The sequence below is a fragment of the Pleurodeles waltl genome, chromosome 10 (genome assembly GCF_031143425.1).
Source record: "Pleurodeles waltl isolate 20211129_DDA chromosome 10, aPleWal1.hap1.20221129, whole genome shotgun sequence".
Taxonomy (NCBI): domain Eukaryota; kingdom Metazoa; phylum Chordata; class Amphibia; order Caudata; family Salamandridae; genus Pleurodeles; species Pleurodeles waltl.
Genome location: NC_090449.1, coordinates 625272714 through 625287965, shown reverse-complemented (window position 1 = coordinate 625287965; position 15252 = coordinate 625272714). Strand labels below are relative to the sequence as shown.

General features: G+C 43.1%; 1 protein-coding gene across 1 annotated transcript in view; it reads left to right on the top strand.

Annotated features, from left to right (window-relative positions):
* Positions 1-15252, top strand: part of LOC138262439 (uncharacterized) — a 56526-nt gene that overhangs the window by 12828 nt on the left and 28446 nt on the right. The window lies entirely within an intron of this gene.

Below are 15252 nucleotides of genomic sequence, written 5' to 3'. Positions count from 1 at the left end.
TGCACACTTTTTTCCGGGAAGCCCCTGATAATATGAAGTAGTCTGTCCCTGTTTGTAATGTGCTGAGCTCGTTTTCTTTGGAAACTGTAATCCCTTCCATTTTCATACACAAACTCGTGTATCAGTCAGATTATCTTTACACCACCCGTACAAGGAAGGGCGTGTGTGCCCCTTTTTAACTTATGTTTTTTACTTTTATTAATTTCATTTTTTTCCCTTTTTTATTCTCAATATTCTGCTCTTTAGGGATTCTTATTTCGTAACACAAACAACAACTATAAAATCAACTAACTACTGAAATAGATTGTTGTGTTATAGTTTCTTATTAAGCGCTACGAATCACCCTCCAAAGGTGCTGTTACAGCTCTACAGGAACTGGGGCAGGAACTTTGAGACAATTGAAATGAATTTAACAAAGATTAAAAACCCAATTCTTAAGATTTTTTTTAAACCACTTTAAATCAGTGCATGAAGGTAAATGTAGGAAGCTTATTCCAGTGCTGGGGGGCAAATATGAAAATGAGCAGACCCCATACCTGGGAGTACGTATGCGCAGAGGATGTAGCAGAAGTTTCTCCCTGGATCTAAGACTGCGACAGGGGCATGCAGCTGCAATCTGTCCTGCCGGTAGAGAGGCCCACTCCCATGAAGGGATTTGTGCACCAGACAAAGAAGTTTAAATAAGGAGCCCCTTTTTATAGGCAGCCAATGAAGAGTTCTGAATGTAGATTTTGAGGAAGATCGAAGTGGCAGATTATAAACCAGACATGGTGCTGTATTTTGTGCCACCTGGAGTTTGGAAAAATGCCTTCATTCATTGCTACCATTAAGGCACTGCCATAGTCCAGACGACTGACTATGAGGGCCTGGATGAGGGATTTTCTTGACTGGGGAGGTAGCCACTGGAATGCTTTCCTTAGGAGTTGCAAAGAAGGTACCCGTGATGCCATTCACATGTGCCCTCATGGAAAGGTTTTCATTTACCATGAAACCCAGGTTTTCTACTACTGTATTTGGGGTGGGAGCTGGCCCAAAGTGCTGGGGCCACTAACCTAAGATCACACAGAATGAGCCTTCCCAAAGAGCACAATCTCTGTTTTATGTGTTTAGTTGAAGACAGCTGAGCCACATCCAGAAGGCAATCTTTTCCATACATTCACAGAATCTTTCTTTCGTAGAATCTGGGTTGTGCCCCATAGCGATGACAAGTTGGGTATCATCTGCGTATGAGATGATATCGAAACCATAGCATTTTTTCACTTGTACTAGTCCAGTGGGGCCACATGGGTGTTAAAAAGGGTGGTGCTCAAAGAGGAGCCCTGTGGCACCCCAATATGTCCCAGGCTACTGTTTGAGAGCAGAAGGATTCTAGCTGCACCATGTGGGTGCGCTCACTCAAAAGGTTCTTTAATCAACCCAAGAGTTTTCCTACCAACACCTATCTCCACCGGTCTTTGGATTAAGACTGAGTGTGAAATGGTGTCAAATGCTGTGGACAGATCAAATAACACTAGCATAGCTGAGTACAGTGCACGTCATCCAAAAAAGTCTGATATTTTCTAATACTTCCACCAGTGATGTTTCCGTACTGAACAAGACTTGAAAGCCTGACTAGGAGTGGTCAAGCAAAGAGTGGCTTTCCAGAAAAGCTGTAAATTGGGTGTTCACCATGGTTTCTATTACTTTACCAAGAAGAGGAAGCAGGTCTGTAATTTGCCAGTTCTTTGGAATATGCCATAGGCTTTTTTTTAGGGGCGAGCGCAAAACGCTCCGTCCCCTGATGTAATCTCTCTTTGGGCTTCTAACCACGCCCATGTCGCGTAAGTCCCTTACATTGGTTTGTGGGCTTGCCTTTTAAACTCTGCTTGCTTTCATTAGTGTAAGGCATGCATCCGTCGTGCCTTTTCTGGTGTTTAGCCCTCCTCGAGCGCACCAACCGACTACTGGAAACATACGAGGCTCCATGTTTTCTGTATGGTTTCTGGACTACTTTTTCTCTTTATTTCGTAGCGCAATCGCGCTGTGTTTTACACAGTGCGGTCACACTCATTTTTGTTTTCTTCCCATTTAATGTGTCAAGAAAAGTTTGGTTAGGAGTTTACAACGCTAATAGCTCTAACTTGACGAAATGCAAGACCTGTTGCATTGCAAATGCTTGTTTTAGAATGGGTTTCACCCGGGCTTTTTTCCACTTTGATGAACAAGTTTCTGAGGTCAGTGAAAGACTGATTAGATCAGTAATAGATGGGAGAAGCACTGTGGCCAGAGTTGCAATAACATAAGGTGGCGCAAGATACTCTGGAGATCCAAACTTAATCCTGTTAATCAGTGTATTCATTTGGTCTAGAGCTCCTCCAGAAGGACAGGGCATGTGGTTTCCGAAGGGATGGATGAAACCCTAGTTTCCTGCAAAGTCTTTTTTAGCAAAAGTGTTATAAATTCTAGCTATTTTTTTTAGTGAGGTCATTTGAAATGGCCTGAGAGGCTAAAACAGCTAAAGCATAGGCTGCGGGATTAGTGAATTCTTTAAGGATCTTATACAATTATTTTGATGAATTGCCCGCATTCTTGATTCTATCCACGATATGAGATTTCCTTGCTTCTTTGATGTTATTATGATAGACTGCAACTAAGGCCCAGATTTACTAAGGACTTGTATGCACAAGTCCTTGCATGTCCTTAAACAGTAATTACAAACCATGCAAGGGGCTGCCTTGTGTGTCTTTGTAAAGAAATGCAACGCAGTGCAGCTGCTTTGTGTTGCATTTAGTTGCAGTAGGTGTTCAATGAATGGAAATTGGGTGTTCCTGTGTATCCACCCATTGAATTTAACGCAATCCCAGATTTACTAAAGGTAGAAAACCTGAGATGGCGCCAAAATGGTGTGCCTACAACAGATGGGCGTTACAGCGATAAATATATTTATTTCTCCTTGTTGTTTCCTCTTTCCATATGTGCTGCAGAGCACACTACCTTGCCTCTAGGGATTTTTTTTTTTGGCAGGCAGGTACTCCTTTCTGCACAAAAAAACCAAATCCTGGCTATACAGTGTGCTAGTAGGTAGCAGAAGTGCACCATATCTTTGTAGATACAGCACAGCTGTTTTTGTTTCACGAGACAACTTTACCTGCTGCCCTTCACTTCTTGAAACATTAGTAAATATGGCCCTAAATTTTAAGGTCATCCTTACATCTTGAGTGGATGCTCTGAGGTGCCCTCCTCTACTCGCCCCAAAAGGTATTCCAGATTATAGTAGCCTGCTACATGCTCCATAATTTAGCCCTGAGACATCAGATACCATTGCTAGCTGATGAGTGTGAGGCATCTGTACCACTGTCTGGTAATGCTGACATGGCAAGTGATGAGGAGGCAGAAGAGGAAGGTGCAGCAGGCTCTAGGACTGAGCTCATCGATCAGTACTTCCATTGACATACAGGTATGATTAGTGTGGGTTTGCAAGTGTTGTATATCCACATGAATTACTGACAATAGTCCTCCTGAGTTGACTCATCATTAGGGGTGTGATGTGGTCCTATGCCTACGTGTGTGTTGGGGGAGCTGGCTGATTGAATGTAAGTTGCATAGTAAAAGTGCCTCAACTCTTACAAGTGTACTCACTGCAGTTTCCTACATTCACATCTCCACTGTACAGACCACTATTGAGTTATGTTTTCTGCATCCCCTTGTTCTTGTGTCATTCCACCCACTGACTGTGGTATTGTAATATGTGCCTCTGCTGCCTGTGGCTTAAGACATTCATAGTCATTAGCCATTGCTAAATGATTTGAGAATTGAGGGTTTTGCATGACAGATGGCAGCTAAAGTGATTTTGATGAATATTCTGTGCCTGGGGATGTATAGGTAATCTCTAGGCCCACCTGCTTAGGAGGTATTCTACACTGGGCACGACATTTATGAGCTGCATATGTGCTTTGTGTGGCTCCAGGCCTTCCATCCTGATGGTACGATCTGTCATTGTCTTTTTGCAGGTTGGAATAATGACTGTACTCTTGTGTGGCCCTGGATTTTTGACTCTCTGACATCTGTCCTGGAACATATCTGTTGTACTGTGTCTCCTGCTGAGAATGCCTCCCTCTGCTGTCCATTAAACTGCCTGTTGGATGTTAGGGGGCATAACCAAATCACATTTTGCAATCATTACATTTGTTGATGTTTTAATGAAGACACATACACAGTAGCTGTGTTCCATTGGTGTTTATTGTGCATATAATGAAATTGTGACTACAAAATGATGGTGCATACATTGTCCAACAGGTGATGAGTGAGGTCATGGTCGATGGAATCATCAGAGTAGGTGGTACAGCAGTTGGTTGCACAGGTCCAGTGTCCATGTGACAATGGGAAGGTGGAGTAATGTCATTGAACAGTCAACCGGGTGTCTCAGTGGCACTCAAGGGAGACATATCAGGTGAGGTTCACTTCCTGGCAGTGGGTTGGGTCTTCGCATCTGCTCCAGCCAGATGTCTGGATGAATTACCATGTTTGCGGGGGGTTTCTTCTGCTACAGAGGGAGGGGTGGCTTAGGGCTGTGTTTCCCCTGGCAAGGCCTCCATTCCACTAACTGCCCCTGATGTGGATGGCTCAGATGTTATGTTGCTAGCGGAAGGGGCCTGCTGGTGGGTGGTGGAAGGACACAGGGTGGTGTTGCTATCCCTCAGCACCCCTGCAATGGAAGCCATGGTGGCACTGTGTGCCTGCCACTGCTGCATGACCTCCTTGTGGTATTCCCTCTGCAGCCTTTGGTTTCCCCCCAACATGGTGATGATCTGGCCCATCCTGTGTATGCAAAGTTAATTGTCCTGTCTGTGCATGTTGTGCATGTGCATGGAGTTACATTCCATACCATGGTGGGTCAATTTCTGGTTTGTGGATCCTGATTAGTGGCCAATTGGATTTGTCACTGTGCTGTGGCTGTTTAGCTTTTTTTTTCATTGTGTTGTGCCATTACATTGCTGTCATTCCCATGTAGTGGTCCTCAGTCAGACCAACTAGTTGGTATAGCTAGTACAATAGTCATACATGCAAGGGATGTGATGTGCACATTCCAGGTATTCACGTAGATGGGTAAGTGAATTGTGGGAGTCGTAGTGATAGTATTAGACAATGCCATCCGTGCCTTTGCTAAGGGCTGTGTGGGCATTTGGCCTGGGTGGAGGTGTGGCATGCAGGAGAGAGGCATTAGGTGGATAGATGGGAGGTATAGTGGGACATACAATGAATTGGGGAGGATTGGGGTGGCGAGGAAGCATGCAGGACATAAACAATAGTGTGACATGAAAGTTGTGGGCACCTACCAGAGTCCAGTCCCCCAGATATTCCAGTCAGGCCCTCAGGATGCAGAATGTCAAAGACCTTCTCCTCCCATGATGTGATCTCTGGTGGAGGAGGTGGGGGTCCACCACCAGTCTTGTGCACGGCGATCTGGTGTTGTGATGGCGCGGAAACGCACCTTCCCCTGTAGGTCATTCCACCTCTTCCTGATATCCTCTCTTGTGCGTGGATGGTTGTCTACTAAGTTGACCCTCTGGAATATTCTCTGCCACAACTCAATTTTTCTGGCTATCAAGGTTTGCTGGACCTGTGCTCCAACATTTGTGGCTCTGCCCTGATGATTTCATCCACTATGACCCTCAACTCATCGTCTGTGAACCATGGGTGCTTTTGTGGGGACATGGTAGTGATTGTGTTGAGGGTGGTGTTGTGTGTGTAAGGGTGCAGTGTAGGGTGACTGATGGGGTGTGGGTGGTGCATGGTGAGTGATGGACGCTTGTGGTGTGGGTGTGTGCTTGTTATGTGTGTTTTGTGTTGGTAGTGCAGTTGTGTGATGTGTACCGAATGAGATGTGTATATGTGCCTATGCTGTAATGATGCTATATAAGTGTATTTGCCTGCTCTCTGGGTATGTGTAAATTGAATTTGTAGCAAAGGATTGTGTGTTGTGTGGGGAGTGTTATATAGTTCAGTGAGTAGGTGTGTCTGGTGTGTATCTGTGTGTCAGGTGTGGGTTATTCAAACTGTCCACCGTGGTGTTCTGTTCTGACAACAGTGGGTCCTGAGCATGGTGGTTCGCACCGCCAATGGTTTTCCGCCATGAAAGAACCACTGTGGTGATTTGTGGCTTGTAATATAGTGGGTGGAATACTGTCGGGCTGGCGGTGCTGGTGGTAGAACTGCATCTTTCCCGCCCTCCTTTCTCCTGGAAATGTTGGATTTGTGGCTGTTTTATGTCAGTCTTCACAGTTTGAGTCATAATACAGCGGTCGGATTACCACCAACATGATGGTCTTTTGGTAGCCGCCACCGCTGTGGTCTTCTGAAAAGACCACTGAAGTCGTAATGAGGCACTTAGTCTGTTGAGTGATGGGTCCTGATGTCAATATTGTTCCATCTACTACTCTGACTGCCTCTGGTTGATTTTTATTTGCAACTGGAATTTTCAAAAACTGGCAGTATGACACAGCAATAACATTGCCTGTAGTAACCAGAAACAATTGTGGTAACTGCTTCCACTTTCTTTTTCTTAGTGGACTACATTAATATATTAAAGTTTAATGTGCCACAGAACTTTGTAGAGTGTTTGCCATCAAACGTTCAGGAGCCTGATCTTACATGCTTGAAAATTGCTCTTGTTTTATATCAGAGTTTTCTAGTGTCCTTCGTGAGCAGCTCTAGGCAAGAAACGTTTGGGCATTGTTTGGCAGTCCTTCACAAATGTCTTCCTTGCTGGAGTACAAGCACTGTCATACTTTTCTAAAGCTTTCTTACTCCTCTTTGGGTTTTCTCTTTGACCTTAAAATGTCGTTTGTTTTCTGACCTTCTCCAATCTCCTTTCCATTCTGCACTTCCATAGTTGAATCCTAAGACCATATTAGTTAATTTAGTGCATTATCAAGGTTGTGCTTCAATATTAGTCAAATGTCTTTCTTATCATACCTAAAATCTTGGCAGTACAAGGCTGATCACTTCCTCAGCCATTTGTCTCTGCCACCAATCTATTACATTTTGGAAAATAAGTAACCAGATCTTTTGAGCCTTGTAGTAATTCCAGACATCTGCAGACAGGTAACAGTTTATCGATCAAATACATTCTTGAACGCTTTCTTAAAGCCACTCAGTTGTTTAGAATTGGATCATCTGTGTTGACAAGAGGAATGGCCCAAACAGGAGTGCCTTCTCTAGGATAACAAAGAAGAAATGCCCGCTAGATTGCATGTCTGGAAACACTGCTGGTTTAACCATAAAATGTAACTGAACCTGCGTTAAGAACACTTATACCTTAGAAGCATCCCTGAAATTGATGAGGGAAGCCTGAGGAATTGCTGTAGGGATGGTCAAACCTACTCCAAGGATTGGAAGGGGAGGACCTCCAGCATTTCCAATATGCAACCCAGGTTTTTTGACAATAAGCAAATGAAATAGAATAATGGCTTTGTTTTAAACAGCTGACTGAGCAACTAAATGATCCTTCAGTTGGGAAACACAAGCACCCAAAGTTGACATCTCATTACAAGCTGCCACTAACTCATTTTGCACTGAAACCATCAAATCATCAATTGTGGCAATGGTGGGTACTGCTCAGGAGGAAATATCTTTTTGTGGGTTTGTCATTTTTGTCATATGCCAATTTACCCTGCTAAGGTTAACATCCAGCATTACCAGTTCTCACCTTATACAAAACCGAAGCTCAGAATGGTTGGGTGAGGAGAAGGGTTGTGGGGAGGGAGGCCTGGAACTAGATGGATAGTTGATTACTAATGAAGTATAAAGAATTAAGAATTTTATACAACTATAACATCCTATTTGAAATGGAATTATGTGAAAAGGAAAAGTTAGGACAACTGTTTGTTATTGATCCCAATCACTAATTATGAGCTTTTTCCAATTACAAAATCTTTTTTGGCAGTCTTTGTTCATGAAGCAAAGTCTTTTCAAATCCAGTTTTCAGTTGTTAACTTTACACATTTCACACAACAAACACCCTTACCTATGTTATTTTGAAGTTATGCTTTTCAGTTTGTGGTTAATAGTAAAATTTCCCTTTTCACTAAACACAGCTTTTTTACTCTTGAGGTTTGTGGTACAATTCTTTTTCCCCTAGCTCAATCTCTTTCTCTCGTTGAGTTAGTTTCATTGTTCACCTCAAGATGAAACAAGTATTTTTGCAATCACAAGATTTAAACTGCACATCTCCAACAACAACTGATAAATGGTTGCACATTTTCTCCCTCTTTTGTCCTAGGAGTTGTTGGGGGGCCTCTTTACTAAGAATGTGACACTCACTCTGCTCTCTTTGGAGCCTTACAGTGAATTGCCAATTGCAGTGTGACTCCATCTCCATACACCTTCACATACAATCAAGAGTTCTCCTACCAGATACAAAGATTCATGCAGACCAACAGTCTAAACAAGCATCAGCAAGGAACAGAAACCGCCACTTCCTCCAACTCTGGAAACTATCAGAATACCAAGCCTTATATTCAGGACGTGGCCTCTTTCATTCTCACAGCCACCAAAATGGCCAAGAACATTTTCAAGGTCTTGTAAGATTTCCCAAATCTCGCTTGTGTATCTCCAAGACTTTCCCCAATCCAGTTTATGTGGGGGGCAGATTAGAGCATCGTTCCTGGCAAAATATGTTGTGATTGCCACCAGGATCTATGGACAAAGTGAGCTCATCCATAGAATTCCCTCTTAATGGGCCACGACGCTGACTAGATTTGGCATAAAAGATAGGCATTTCATGACGTGGTTGGGGCAGCAACGACACACTTGTTCAGACTCACACATGAGATGACCTCACATTGCTTATGGAACTCTGCTGCCTGCGTTGGATTCCCAAAAAGTACGGTATGGTGATCCAGATTTCTCTTTCTCCGGTGAGCACGCTACTTATAAACTCTCTACACTGAACCCTTCACACATGCAAGTTAGGGGAAATGGCTAAGCCTGTGCATCCGACTGCTGAGCCCGCTACCATAAGAAAAGAGAACAGCATGGTTACGGTGAAGCATCCACAAGCGACCCCTTATGGTGCTTAGTTGCTATGCAGATTAGGGACCATTTTGCCTGATGTACACTGAGTAGATCATGTCATGTACACCTTCTCATAATTATCTTTGGGCTTCTGTGACTACAATCTAATGGTTCAAGGTGAGACCTTGCACTGAGCTTACTACAAGTGTTTTTGATACTTGCCAGGTATAGACCCACAAAAGGGGGGCCTGTGATGGCTTGTGGAAACCAATGAACAAACCAGGTGTAAGTGCTGAATCATCATCATTCAACAACAATGACCCACTATAAGCCAATAAGCCACTCACAAGCTGACACCGATCTTATAGACTTGACAATGGCATTTGACAAATCCACAAGACAGTTTCACTTCTCCGAACTGGTGGGTAATGTTAAATCCACTAGTAAGGTGTAGGGGTCACAACAGCCTGACATAGCATTTGAAACAATTGTCAAAGAGATCTCATCAGTAAGTACTAAAGTGAGTTTCATGGACGCCAACATTTCTGATTTAACAACCAAAATTAAATCTATGCGTTCCAACATGATTGCTTTCAACTCATGAATGGAGGGGGTTGAACAAGGAATAACTGCTGTGGAAAAACATCTGTCCAAAATGGCAAGATATTGTCCAAACATGTGGTACTTTAAGCAGAAGCTGGTGGAGCTAGAGGGCCACTCTTGATGGGATAATGTCTGTTTCTATAGAATGCCAGAAAACATGGAAAACAACTATTTGAACACTTTTTTCATACACATGCTGCCTAGACTGTTGAACGTAACATTCTACCCACTACTGAAACTGCAAAGAGCTTATAGAATTAAGCAAAGGACACTAGCAAAGAAAGATGTGGGCACCCCAGATTGATCATAGCGTGCTTCTTGTGGCATGAGCAAGCTCATTAGGTAATGAAAGTGGGAAGGAAATCTGGCCTCTATGAATTTGAATGGCAGAAAATTCAAATCTCAGCGCACTTCTCTTTTGAAAATAATGTTAGAAGGTAGGTGTTCCTGGCCCTCAGGTCCAAGTTGTAGAAACTTGACATTAAGGGCCTCATTTACATGCCCCTTGTGCCACTGCTGTGTGTTTTTTTTAATGTAGTGGTTGCAGTAGCCGTGCACTACACTGTTCCATATTTACAAATTGACGCATTGGGCTCAATGCGTCAGTTTGTAAAGCCCTGCATCACATTATACCTGCGCCAGGTATAATGTATGCAGAGTAGACGTTCCCATGGAAAAAGCCACATAGAACTGACGCCACAAAATTTACAACTTTTCACTGCGTCACTCTTTATCAAACTTTACTGCACCAAAATGTTATCACCTGCTCAGACCAGGCATAAAATTGAGGCAGGATCATTTCCAATGAGACTCTCTTCACATTGCTGGAGTTGCGTCAGTTTAACGACACAACTCCAGCAAAGCGTCATTTTAGCGCTAACAGATTTCTGACGCATCTATGAAAACGTGTGCCATGGAGCTCTGCATTGTAAATACAGAGCATCCATGGAGTAATTAGGGGATGTGTGGCAGGTGCAAGAAATCTGATGCATTGATGACAATGTGTCAGTTTCTTGTAAATGAGGCCCCAAGTATGGTCTGATTGCACTTGCTACAATGTGGATCACAATGGATGAAATTTCTAAAGACTTTGAGGGACTCGAAGAATTATACAGGTTTCTATGCTTTCTATGGACACACAAGAGACACTGCAACATGACACAAAAGGGCTCACTTCCAAGTGCATAAAGAGACTAACAACAGGGCAATTTTCAGAAATGTCACTTCTAGGTACAGCAGAGAGGCACAGATTGATCAGAAACATTGAAGAGCTCACCAGTGACAGAAACCAAGACAAGTCCAGGTCACTGCTGAAAACTCAGATGAAAGCAGTAACTGAGATTCAAGACTAATCCACGCACCCAGATGCAAAGGATGTGCACACCCTGGAATGTTGATCCTACTGTCAGACTTTTGATGTTGTGGTATTGAATGGTGCTTTTGTTCACCATATACACCTTACATGAGCAGATTGTTGCCTTAGGCTAAACATACTTATTGAGTGTGCCCTTGTTTTTCCTCTTACCCCAACCCATCCCTTCCTGGCCCATCCCCATGTCCCTTTCTCAGATTCATGTACCTAAAGATCATTGCTGTGACCAGGTCTGGGATAGATGGAGGGAGGAATGGGAATGTGCGTACCATGTATGTTCTCGTTGTTGGTGGTTAAAAGCCACTCACAACATGATACAGTTAGGATGAGCAGGAGATACTTCACAATAAAGTGGGGTGTATGGTTGTCGTCTCAGCTCTTCCTCAATCCTTACCCGACAGACATACAGGAATTACGTCTTCAGTGATTTTTCAGTCTACCGAATTGGTAATATTACACTTCCTTGCCTCCATTCCTCACCTCAGATTTCTGAACAAGGTATGGACAGTTATTCAGTCCCCTTGTTACAGAGCTGTGCTCCTCAGAGTAAAGGGATTGGTGCTACCTGTTACTCATCTAATGACATTTGACAGCAGTTCTTCCCCTCAAGTGACCATTCTGAGCACAACAGGATAGTTCCCTACAAAAGTTTACATCACTATATACGACCAGATTACTGTCTATCACTTTCTGAATGACACTCAAGCCCACTCTTACATATTCACACATCTTTGGGCACATCCACATTGCTTAGCGGACTCATGAGTGCATTCTTGCAAATCTACCTAATACAAGACACTGTTACACTCCATGCATACTGAGGAGACTCTGCCTGTCCCTTGACCCTTTACCACTCAGTTTACTGCCACCACCCCTTCCACTTTCGCTTGACCCCCCAGTCTCCACTCGACAGGCACACAATGCAACTTCTTTTATTGAACGCCTTTGCAGGATTTTTAGTGACACACAGAAAACAATTCACTAGGGTGATAAAACCTCTGACAGTGGCCTTGCTCAATGTTAATGGTCTATTGGGCTATATGAAAAGGTGGTCGAGATTACAATATCTGACCTATAATCAGGCTTTTGTTTCATTAGTCCAATGAATGCATTTAATTATGAATGGAAACCAAAAAAATGAAAACAAGACTGGGTGGATAAAGCCTTTTCCAGAAGTTGGTTACCCTCATCAGGAACTGCCGCAAGAAAGCTGGAGCAGCCATATTTGTCCAAAACTCATTACCTTGCAAGCCCTTGAAAGTCTGGTCTGATGGCAGTGGCAGACACATTTTTGTTAAGCTCTGCTTAGGGACGCTATTAATCTGTATAAGCTCACTTTATACCTCAAATTCTGCATGCATTAACTTTTTCTCCAAGTCAGCCAGCGTGATAACTGAACTAGGTACATCACATACAACTATTGGAAAACACTGGAATTTAGCTCTGATTTTCTGAACAGAACTTGTCCCTTAGATACTGCCAACAACAAAGCCAGGGTTGTGCTTTAAGATGTCATGGGAGACCTTGGCCCTGTGGACATTTGGCATCTTCTCCACCCCAGTGATAAGGAATTTCCTTTCCTTTCTTGTGTGTATGATACTCAATCCAGGATTGACTCATCAATTAAACCAGTCTGCCACATCTCGCATGTCAGGTTGTGACCTACTGGGGAGATCTATTTCAGATTGCAGCCCCGTCTGGATACAGTTTGATTGGGAGCTCAAAAGTCGAGGAAGAAAACCATAGAGGCTTAACACATCCACTACAAACTACCCAAAGAAAAACAAATGCAATCCTGTGTTAACACTTACCTTTTGGAGACTGAGGGCTCTTTTCACTCAACACAAATTCTATGATCTGCTGGCAGAGCTACAGTTTGAGGCCAGATCATGAGGGATCTTTCACTGGCAAATTGAAAAAAGAAGTGGAATTAGAGAGGGGCGCTAACCTGGATATGCATTGCACCTCCCTCTGTTGACAGTTGGCGGCAACCGGAAAAGTCCGAAATGGCCCTTAACACCCTTAATACATCGCAGGCAAATTACTCCATTTATAGATTTAGAGCCCATCACTATGAACAGGCAGGGTGATTGCTAGCGGCCCAGATAAACCAGATGAAAGCGGCAGCTGCTAGTCCAGCCCTACATACCAACAAAGTACACACTGTTAGAATACCACAAGAAATAGCATGAACGTTTGCATCCTACTATACAAAGCTGTACAGCTTGGAACCTGGAGATGTTCTGACAGAAGATAGATTCTTCCACGAACTGTGACTGCCAACTCTGAATGAGGACGGCAGATCATTGCTAACAGGAGAGACCTCTAAGGAAGACATAGCGAAAGCTATTTTGGACCTGCTCTATAAGAAAGCACCGGGGAAGATGGCCTCCTAGGTGAATTTCACAAATGGTGCAAAGATAACATCATAGATACACTTTATGATTCCTACAAAAGAGCTAAAAACAATGGTTCCTTACTATACCTTTCCAATAAGTCACGGATTGTAATGCTTCCGAAGCTCGGTAGGGACCCACTACAACCCTGATCTCCTTACTCAACGTTGACCTTAAAATCCTGGTGAGAATTCTTGCCGAGCAGCTCAAAATGGTCCTCCAATCAAACTCAAGAGTGGTTTGTTATTAGCTAGATCTCCAAGAACCACAAGTGAACACTTGTTCACCTCTTGTGGATTGGTACGAATGCCCAATCTGAGATCTTGGTTCTCTCTTGACCAGGAAAAGGAATTTCATAGAATGGGCAAGGACTACATGTTTAAAATGCACCAAAGGTTCAGGTTGGGCACTGATTTCATCAACAAGGTGAAATGGCTCTGGAAGGTGCCTACTCCACAGTTTATGGTGGTTTTCTGCTGTGATCTTTTCAGATAAAATGCTTCAGGGTTGCTCCCAATAGCCCCTTCTGTTCCTTTTAGCTCTTGGACTGCTCATGAAGTCCAGTCAGACTCAATCTTCAGGACTGACACTGTTGCCAGTCCTTAAAAATACTGCTTTATGCAGACGATACACTGCTTGTCACTGTTGAAGCTGGACACCTCTCTACGGACCTTTATAACTATGATAAAAGATTTCTCCCTCATCCCAGGTTCCAGAGTGGTACAAAAGTAAGGCCCTTCCTTTGTCACAACACTAAACTCTATTCGATGTTATAACTTCTATTGGAAGGCAGAGAAACATAGAGAATATATGTGAACAGAGGTTTAGGAAGAATGGTGGAAAACAATCTAAACCCAATAACTGCTAAAACGGCCAATGATTACATGAGATGGGCCTACGTAAATCTATCACTTTATGGGAGTGTGCAACCGGTTGTGTACCCTCCATTTTTAACAATACAATGGTCATGCTCCCCTTGACAATTCCTCACCTGATACTATTAGCTATAGATAAGGACATACATTCTTTTAAATGGAGGACAACCCAACCTAAGCTGAAATCCTTTACACTGATTGCCGAAGACATTCTGAAGCACTAGGTTTACACAACATTGAATATTATCACAATTTAATGCAAGAAGGCAGGGAAACACCAGTCTGGATATTGTTAGAGACTCTAAGACTGGGCCGAGACTAGAACTCTTCCATGGCTCTAAAGCTTCAAACCCCATGATTCAGACTATGGAAAGAACGTGGCTATCTTCTCATAGATTGTTCTGTAACAATCCTAAAATCCGCAAGAAGTACCAATTTGGGGTAAGTCTGGGATTCATTCAATGGAAAACATTGAAAGAAGTGGAGAAATATACAATTGTCCATTTAATAATATATTTTACCTCTCTCCAAACAAAATTCATCTTACCTTACTGAAGGTACACCCAGCTAACCCACTGCTTTACTTGTGGATTAGGACTCACCCCTTGAGAACTGCAGGAGCCTACTGTATTGCACTTCTTACATCCTGGGGGCAGTACTGAAGATTGTTTCAAGTCTCTACAACACACTGGTGGGGCAACCATGCTCTAAATCCCTGAAAGACCAATTAGGATGGACTGTAAAATTATTCTCCTATTATGAGTATTTGAATGAGGACTGGGTCCACATCTTGGAGCAGCATGATATAGGTATTGGGGAGGGCAGACTGAAATTTTGTAATTTTAATATCCTCCATAATTGGTCCTGTCTCCTTGGAAACTAGTCTTGGCTGGCTTACTGGATAACTCAGCATGCTGTAGATGTACAGCACTGGGATGTGATTTGATGCACGTCTTAAGGCACTGACCAGCCTTAATGAGGTATTGGAAATCTAATTTTGGATTTTGGATAT